Here is a 7,175-nt window from a genome sequence, read left to right as displayed (position 1 = left end):
TGCTCGCAGTTGGGCGGTCTCGCCGAGACGAGAGTTTAGCGGCGTCGGAATCCTGCTGGCGCTGCTCACGCGGGGTCCATCCTTTCTCTTCTGTTCTTTGCGCCCGTTGGCCGTCGTGAGAAGGAGGCCGCCGCCATCAATCATCAATCACAGTTGCATGGGGACGCTGGCGTTTGACGAGTATGGGAGGGCCTTTCCTAATCCTCAAGGACCAGGAACGGAGACACGCATGACCGGCATAGAGGCCCAAGGTAGGCAGAGAGAGGGGCTTCTTCTTCAGCACGGCCTGCCCTCTCTCGCTCCCATCAGCATCGCCAGCCTCCTCCAATATAAGGACTCAAGGCCCAGTCCATTTAAGCCCTAGAGTTGGAAGAGACCGCAAGGGCCCCCAGCCCAAGCCCCATTCTGCCATGCAGGAACCTCCCAAATCAGGCACCACCCTTTTGACAGATGGCCATCCTGAACTCGTCTTCTGCTGGGCAGCAAAAACAAGCTCGCTCCCCCCTCCTCAATATGGGCATCCCTTCAAGTAATTTAAACAGGGCTATTCAGTGACCCTATCTTTGTTTTGAGGATCTTGTTTGGTTCCTTCATTGGCCCCATACAGACAGGCCAAAAAAAGCTGCTTTGGGTCTCTTTGGAGGTATGCTGTTTAACATGATGCCTGCATCCTAAGAATTCCGGAAGCTGCACCAAAGCTGCACTCCAGTGCTTAGGAATGGAGTGTGGCTTTGCGCAACCTCCGGACTCTTAGGACCCAAGCATCATTAAAAGCATACCTCCAAAGAGACCCCAAGAAGCCATTATTTTGGCAGTACTGTAACAGGCCATTGTTGCCCTTCCTAGGTGCATCTACACTGTAGGCTTGATGCAGCTTCGCACCAGTTTTATTGCCATGGTTTCCATCCGTGCAAAATCGTAGGGTTTGTTAATTACAACCTACAGTCTTTGGCAAAGAAACCTAAACTACAGGTCCCAAACTACCACAGAATGGAAATAGACACTTAAAAATGATGTCAAAACCTCATACTGTATTTCAGCACGTATGCACTTAAGTCTCTTTAGCAATGTCCTTATTATTTTTAGCTTCCTGTTCTCTTTTTGCTTTAAGAGTCCCATCGAAAGGCAACACGCAGCAGTATAAAATATACATAGAATCGTAGAGTTGGAAGAAGACCACTAGGGCCATCCAGGTCCAACCCCCTGCCATGCAGGAAATCCAAATCAAAAGCATCCCTGACAGATGGCCATCCAGCCTCTGTTTAAAAGACCTCCAAGGAAGGAGACTCTATCACCCTCGAGGAGTGCATTCCATTGTCGAACAGCCCTTACTGTCAGGAGAGTCCTCCTAATGTCAGGTGGAATCTCTTTTCCTGCAGCTGCAATCCATTGTTCCGGTCCTGTTCTCTGGAGCAGCAGAAAACAAGCTTGCTCCCTCTTCAATATGACATCCCTTCAAATATTTAAACAGGGCGATCATATCCACCTCTTAACCTTCTTTTCTGCAGGCTAAACATCCCCAGCCCCTAAGTCGTTCCTCATAGGGCATGGTTTCCAACCTCCATCAACCATTTTTGTCGCCCTCATTTGGACACGCTCAGTTTCTCAATGTCCTTCTGAATTGTGGCGTCCAGAACTGGACACATTCTAGGTGGGGCCTGAACCAGAGCAGAATACAGTGGCACTATTACTTCTCTCTGATCTAGACACTAACTTCTATTGATGCAGCCCTAAAATAGCATTGGCTTTTTAGCTGGCCGCACACTGTTCACTCAGTTCAACTTGTGCTACTTGAACTCCCAGATCCCTTTCACATGTAGTCCATCAGCCAGGTGTCCCCATCCTATATCTGTGCATTTCATTTTTCCGCCCAAGTCAATACCTTACATTTCTCCGTGTTGAATTCATTTGTTAGCTTTGGCCCAGCTTTCTTAGTCTATTCAGGTCATTTTGAATCTTGATCCTGTCCTCTGGGTATTAGCTATTCCCCCTAATTTGGTGTCATCTGCAAATTTGATAAGTATGCTCCTAATTCTGTACACCAGTTCATTGATAAAGATGTTGAATAGCACTGGGCCCAGGACAGAGCCCTGTGGGCCCCACTGGTCACTTCTCTCCAGGATGAAAAGGAGCCATGTTGAAGCACCCTTGGGTTCGGCCGGTCAACCATATACAGATCCATTAACAAACAGTTCCTGTGCTAGCCAACATTTTAAAGCTTGTTTGCAAGAATGTCAGGGGAACTTGTCAAAGGCCTACTGAACAAGATATACAATATCCACAGCATTCCCTTCATCTACCAACTGGTAATTTATCAAGAAAGAGATCAAGGTTTGTTGGCATGACTTGTTTCTGTCTGAAACCCATGTTGACTTTTTGTGATTATGGCATTGCCTTCTAGAATGTTCACAGACTCTCTGTTTTAATGATCTGCTCCAGAATCTTTCCTAGTACTGATGTCAGACTAACTGGACGATAATTGTTGGGATCCTCTTTTTTCCCCTTTTTGAGATGGGACAACGTTTGGCCTCCGCCAGTCTGGCTGGGATTCTCTGTTTTGCAGGAGTTTTCAAAGATTATTGCCAATGGCCTCCGATATACAAATTTGCCAGTTCTTTAATACCCTTGGGTGGAGTTATCTGGTCCCGGAGACTTAAATCATTTAGATTAATAAGGTGTTCCTCTACTATCTCTTTACTTATTCTGTACTGAAATCCCCTATCTGTCCATCTGCTCCATTATCCTCAGGTTGAGCACCCTTTGCCTTTCTGAGAAGACTGAGGCAAAGAAGTGTTGAGTAATTCTGCCTTTTCTCTGTCTTCTGTTAGCATTTGCCATCTTCTCCACGCAGTGGCCCTACTACCTTATCTTCTTCCTTTTGCTGCAGACATATCCAAAAAAGCCCTTTTTATTTTCTTAATCTCTCTAACAAGCCTGAGTTCATTCTGCGCTTTGGGTTTTCGACTTTACCACCTACACATGCCTGCTATTTCTTTGAATTCCTTTTTTGTGATTTCCCCCTTTTTCCATTTCTTATACATGTTCCGTTTCAAACTTAGCTCGGTGAAAAGTCCAGACGCGCATGCGCGGTGGCTCCCCTCTCGCCCGAGAATGTCTCTGTCTCGCGTCAAGAGCCTTCTTCTGGAAGGGTCTCTAGGCTAGGAGGCAGGCGGCCGAGTGCGCATGCGCGAACTCAGAATATTATAGACTCGATACGTCTTTTCTATTAGAGTGGTGTCTCATTTTGTGTGTGTGTGTGAGGATACACACACACACACACACACACACACATACACACACTTCCTCTTTAAACTGGAAATCCCAGAATGTCACCATGGCAGTTTAAAATGGAATCATACACTCTTTAATTTAACAGTGTAAAACGGCCCTGAGGCAGATGGACTGTGGTCCACAACACAGTGTTAGGGAACTGTACTTTTCGTGACAGCCTTCTCTGTCAGAAAGTGCTCTGGTGCCGCAATAAACTACAGTTCCCAGGATTCCCTAGCACTGAGCCAGGGCAGTTAAAGTGGCATCCATCTGGATTATTTCTGCAGTGTGGAAGTAGCCTTGCTGAGAAATAAGCCACACTGAGAGTTTATGGTCCAAAACACACTGCAGAAATAATTCAGTTTGAGTCTGCTTTAACTGTTCTGGCTCAATGCTAGGGAATTCTGGGAACTATACTTTTAGTGAGACAGTTAGTTAGCCTTCTCTGTCAGAGAGCCCGGGGGCCACAGTAAACTACAACTCCCAGGATTCCCTAGCACTGAGCCAGGGCAGTTAAAGCAGTATCTATTACTCCTAACACTGAGATTTTGTGCCTATTACTTCAGAGGAAACATTTTTTAGGATTCCACAGTGAATCTGTTTCCCTGTGTGTGTGTTCAAGAATCCCAGTTTAAGTTCTTATCTATTTCCAGTCTAGTCCAAATCAAGCATGCTATATTCTAATTTTGTTATTGCATTGAAATCTCATTCAGATTTTGGCCCTGTGTTTTAGGTACTAGGCACACCTTCTTACGGAGGGAATTGCAAAGCCAGAACACCACAATCAGAAAAGCCCTGGCCAGGCCTTCTTAACTACATCATGCATATCCGAAGAAGTTCTTAAAATGGAACATGGCTTCAGCAAGACACAGGCAACCTGTCTTATTTCCACAAGCATATAGTGCCTTGCAAACAAGTAATCCTGCTTCTTGTTTTTGTTATACTGTGGAAATGAAGTAGATGTAGCTGGCAATTACCAACTTGGTGTACACAAAAAGCTGCCTTGAGTCCCTGTTCTGGGAGGAAGGTGGGATATAAATAAACAACAACAACAATAATATAAAAAATACTTGTGCAAGCCACTACTGTTAACTGTGGACATAAGACAACATTATGCATGGTATGGAAAGCTTTCACTATACAGAATACAAAACAAGGAAGTGTCATGGCCAATAATTATGAGTGATAATAAAAAGACATTAGAGACCCGGTTTGCATGTAGTACTAAACTGGTGAAGTAGTGACAACAGTGGCAAGCACCAACTTTAACCCCTCTGACAGCCCAGACTAGGATCCACCTAAACATTTTCAGTTGATTTTCAACTTCCAGTTTGTACTTCTGACTTTTGGGCTGGTTTTTGTAGAGGAGCCAATGCTGTAGTGGTTTGAGTGTTGGACTACAAATGAGGAGACCAGGGTTCAAATCCCTGCTCAGTTATGGAAATCCATTAGGTGACCTTCTCTCAGCAGAGGCAAACGCACTCTCAACAAATCTTATCAAGAGAACCCCATGGAAATGACTGCACACAACAACAACAAACTGCAAACCTCAGGATTCAATAGGATACTGGCAGGTTTTTTTGCTGCCACTTCCAAAATTTAATATCGCTAGTAACTATTGTATATACTCGACTATAAGTCGACCTCATGTATAAGTCGAGGGCATGTTTTGTGGCCAAAATTATGGATTTTGATATGAGCCATGAATAAGTCGAGGGTAAAACTTGGCAGCATGTAACAAAGGATGTAAAGGCTGAAATAAAGGGGGGGGGGGGGTGCTAGAATTCTACATGATTCTCCCTAAACTGCAAGGAGTGAGTGTGTTGCAGTGGTCTGAGTGTTGGACTATGACTCAGGGGAACAGGGTTTGAATTCCTCTTATCTATGGAAAACCTCTGCATGTCTTTAGATATGTCACACTCTCTCTGCCTCAGAGGAAGGCAAAGGCAAATCCTCTGAACAAATCTTGCCAAGAAACCCCCATGATAGGCTTTAGGTTGGAATCATGTGAAAGCACTAAAGTCGGAAACACGTGAAAGCACTGAAACAGCAAACTGCAGATCTCAGGATTCAATGGAATGCTGCCATTGCAGCTACAGTGGAATCACAGTGTGGAAAGAAAACAACCCTCAGGCAAGCCTATTTTTGCTGCTTTTGATGGGCGAACTGCTGCCTCAGATGGCTATTGCCACGCTACGGAAATAATGCAATTTGACACCGCTTTAACGATTACAGCTCCATACTATGGAATCCTGGGATTTGTAGTTGTTGCACCAGAGTTCTCCAAATATCTCTCAAAACTACAAATCCCAGAATTCCATAGCATTGAACCATGGCAGTTAAAGCGGTGTCAAGCTGCACTAATTCCACAGTGCAGATGCAGGCAAAGCTGAAGTAAAATATCTTGCAATGCAATAATGTAAGTATCCCATGCAATAATGTAAGTCTGTTCAGAAGGAGTTCAACAGGACATCGTGAAAAATTCAGTGCCTTCAACCTAAAAAAGGAGCTTTTGGTTCACAAAGGACTGAGGCGACTTGGATCTGAAGGAAGGCATCTCTTTTGCCTTGAGTGGCCTGCTTGCAATGATGCCCTTCCAGAAACACATGAACTGAGAACAGAAACATGATAAAAATGTAGGCCTGTGTGACTAACATCATTTGTTCTTTTCTTTTTCTCTCCTATATGATTTTAACACCTTTGCCTGACGAAGCCAGTGGAGCTACGAAAGCTGACATTGTGTATTTTGTGCATTTTGGGTGCAAAAACACACTGCAGAAATAATCCAGTCTGAGACAACTTCAACTGCCCTGGCTCATTGCTAGAGAATCCTGGGAACTGTAGTTTGTGACCCTGGAGCACTCTGGCAGAGAAGGCTAAATGTCTGCCTCACAAAACTACAGTTCCCAGGATCCCCTAGCAATGAGCCAGGGCAGCTAAAGCAGTGCCTAACTGGATTATTCCTGCAGTGTGTTTTGGACCATTGTTGGCATGTTAAGGGGTCACTGTTTTGTGGATTTTGGACGTTGATGTGCTTTTAATTAATACATGGCCAAGGCAGCTACTCCTGTATGAGATCAATAGGGTTCCCTCTCAGGTAAATAGCCAGCCTAAAAGAACTAGGGATTTCCATCTATTCTAACAACAAGCGGAAGTGGGAGTTGACTCTAGTTTTTCCTACCTCTATGGACCAGTTATTCTCTTATCGTCCCCCCCCCCCAAGAGTGGAAGATACCATTGAGGAAACACCGTTCCTTCAAAAGGTGAGTCGCTTTTCCAGAGACAGCCCAGGATTTTAACTACTCTTGTTTTTCCTTTCTGTTTTAGATGGGAAGCAGAAGGAGAAAATAAATAGTAGAAGGAGGAGGTTGGTTTAAAGAGTTGCCCCCCCGCCTTAGATGGAGTAATGGTATAGCCAGACCCTGCAGGAGCTCCCACCCTAATACACAGCAGTGGTCTCTTCTGTAGAGTAATTACACCTGTCCATATTTTTTACCTCTATGTTTTTACCTGAGAGGACACCTCTCTAGGAACCTCTCCAGCACAACACTGTAGTCAATGTCCCGTAGCCAAATTACCATAGAGTTGCGCTGGAGGAGCTACAAATGCTTTCAGTGTGACTTTTAGTTAAAGTTGACCATAGAGTTGCGTTGGAGGAGCTACAAATGCCTAGCAGAGCGTCCTCTCTAGGAATCTCTTTCAGTGCGACTTAGTTAAAGTTGGCCATAGAGTTGCGCTGGAGGAGCTACAAATGCCTAGCATTTCAGTGCAACTTAAAGTTGGCCATAGAGTTGCGCTGCAGGAGCTACAAATGCCTAGCATTTCAGTGCAACTTTTAGTTAAAGTTGGCCATAGGGTTGCGCTGCAGGAGCTACAAATGCCTAGCATTTCAGTGCAACTTAAAG

The 7,175-nt window shown here is 44.8% G+C and overlaps 1 protein-coding gene across 1 annotated transcript in view; it reads left to right on the top strand.

The window, feature by feature from the left end:
- Positions 1 to 7,175, top strand: part of MTRR (5-methyltetrahydrofolate-homocysteine methyltransferase reductase) — a 328,893-nt gene that overhangs the window by 1,235 nt on the left and 320,483 nt on the right. The gene's annotated exons all lie outside the window — the stretch shown is intronic.

This window comes from Sceloporus undulatus, chromosome 4 (genome assembly GCF_019175285.1).
Source record: "Sceloporus undulatus isolate JIND9_A2432 ecotype Alabama chromosome 4, SceUnd_v1.1, whole genome shotgun sequence".
NCBI lineage: Eukaryota > Metazoa > Chordata > Lepidosauria > Squamata > Phrynosomatidae > Sceloporus > Sceloporus undulatus.
Note: the sequence above shows the minus strand (reverse complement) of the source record. Positions and strands in the feature narration are given on the sequence as shown.